Raw genomic sequence first — 2,423 nt, 5'->3', positions numbered from 1 at the left:
AACAATGCACAAGTTACTTAATGGTAGAGAGAGAGAGAGAGAGAGAGCATGCACACTTCTGTTGTGTGATCTTGATGTTCGCTCACTTAGCACGCATCATTTGGATTAAATCGTAAATATAAGACAATTTGTAGGGGCATTCACTATAAATGTCATTTTTTTTCACCCTTAAGCATACATGACTTTCTGGCTAAAGTGAAACTAACAGCCTGTGTGAAATGCACTAGGCTGTACTGTACTTGCCCCTCTCATTCTGCACCAGTAGCCTACAAATACGTGTGCGCGGTGTGAATTTTGCTTGCTTCATGAGTGTTTCTGCATTATATGAGTGGCTTTGGAAAAATAAATCACTGCACGTTTCAGATGAAAAAACGCGACTTGTATTTATGAAAATATCACAGGAGATTTATAGCGAGTGGTTCCCTGCATTTTTACAGCAAATTGCGTGATTACAGTACTAAGCCGCTGCAATGGAACAGCTCTAATGCTATTAAATTAAAGATGATATAGGCTACCATAGAGAGAGAAAAAATGAACAGTGAAAGTAACAAAAATATGTAAAATACATTTTAATGGACATAATTAAGTGTGAAAATAACAGAAGGATATACAGTCAAAGCAAAAATTATTCAGAGACCAGATGTCGTGACCAGCTGTAAGTGAGGATAGCAAAATAAACTAAACTGTGATTATATTATACCCAAAAATTCTTCATACAGTGGACTACCAGTAAAATTTATACAAATTTGGGTCCAAAAATTATTCAGAGACCAGATGTCGTGACCAGCTGTAAGTGAGGATAGCAAAATAAACTAAACTGTGATTATATTATACCCAAAAATTCTTCATACAGTGGACTACCAGTAAAATTTATACAAATTTGGGTCCAAAAATTATTCAGAGACCAGATGTCGTGACCAGCTGTAAGTGAGGATAGCAAAATAAACTAAACTGTGATTATATTATACCCAAAAATTCTTCATACAGTGGACTACCAGTAAAATTGATACACATTTGGGACCAAAAATTATTTTGGTCTGGGTTTGATGATATGAATTAGACCTTTTATCCAATATTTTCAAAGCCTGCTTGTAGAGTCTTTCTATTGATTGCAAAATAGTCCCACCTGTCTGTGTCCAACTGGTGAGACAGTAATTCATATGTGAAAAAATCATAGCATTAATGTATAACTTTGAGGCCTCAGTGGTTAAATTATTCCTAATATATCAAAAATTTGCCAAATTAAATTTTATTCCCAACTTTGAACTTTTTTTAAATGTAAGTTGTGAATCAAGTATTATACCTAGATATTTATACTCTTGAACTACTGATAAACTTTTACCTGCAACTGTGACATCTGGATCGGGATCTCTATTTGCAGACTTTGAAAAAAACATACATACAGTTTTGCTAACATTAAGATGTAAACACAAGTTTTTTAACCAATTTGTAATCTTAACCATTTCTGCTGATAATTCATCTGCCGCTTGTTTTTTAGTTTTAGCATGCAAATATATAATTGTATCATCAGCATACATCTGGCAATTTACAGCAGGTGCACAAACATCAGGCAAATCATTGATATACAAACTGAATAACAGAGGACCTAATATTGATCCTTGAGGTACACCAACTGAATTAATAAGTGATTGTGAGATTTTATTATCTACTCGAACACACTGTTGTCTATCCATTAAATGATTTTATCCATTTAATTACTCTTATTGAGAAATTATAATTAGTGATTTTTTTCTTCTCTAAAAACTGTATTTTTTTCAGACAGTTTATCAGTAATCACTCTTGTAGGGCTACATGAAGTGATTTCCCAGCATTTTTTGAGGACTGACCAGTTGCAAATGTGATATTTATTTACAACAATTCAATAGGAACTTCATATTGTGGTTTATATTAGACACAATATTGTCTGATTTTGCTAAATTGTGTATGTGAAAATATTACCTATAAAGCCACAGAAGAACTGTTGTGCGTCTCCTAATAAAACACAATAGGTGTTGGACTTGAAGCAGCACTGCATAGACTGTTCTGTGTGTGACATCAAAGTACCACGAGAGCGATTAGTAAAAAAAAATAAAAAAATTTTTGGAAGTCAAATAGGTCTTGCTGTTTTGCTTTTTTGTTAAAGCAGTGTTGCTGTTGTAAAGCTACAGTTCTACAGTTGTGTTGCTGGGTTTTAAAGCAGGTTTGATTTTTTATTTTCTTCCTTATCAGTCTGTAGTTACAGCAATTTCACTGTCCACTCTGTTCAAATGTGGATGAATGGCTACACATAGATGTGTGCACACACACTGTCAGAGCTGTGTGAGATCACTACCATACTGAGGGTGGGTAGGGGTGTTAATTTTTCCCCCCATAGGTTTTTAACATTCTAAAAGCTCTTTATTCCAAAGATACTACAAGCTAGT

General features: G+C 34.0%; 1 long non-coding RNA gene across 1 annotated transcript in view; it reads right to left on the bottom strand.

Annotated features, from left to right (window-relative positions):
• The window catches only part of LOC107573455 (uncharacterized), a 17,103-nt gene extending 15,656 nt beyond the window's left edge, over window positions 1-1,447 (bottom strand). The window contains exon 1 of the long non-coding RNA XR_001607508.1: window positions 1,261-1,447. This is a non-coding gene — a long non-coding RNA (uncharacterized lncRNA). The remainder of the gene's footprint in view (window positions 1-1,260) is intronic.
• Window positions 1,448-2,423: the final 976 nt, after the last annotated feature.

The sequence above is a fragment of the Sinocyclocheilus grahami genome, unplaced genomic scaffold (assembly GCF_001515645.1).
Source record: "Sinocyclocheilus grahami isolate Dianchi unplaced genomic scaffold, SAMN03320097.WGS_v1.1 scaffold1948.1, whole genome shotgun sequence".
Classification (NCBI taxonomy): Eukaryota; Metazoa; Chordata; class Actinopteri; order Cypriniformes; family Cyprinidae; genus Sinocyclocheilus; species Sinocyclocheilus grahami.
The sequence above is the reverse complement of the archived record's forward strand: the minus strand, read 5'-3'. Positions and strand labels throughout refer to the sequence as shown.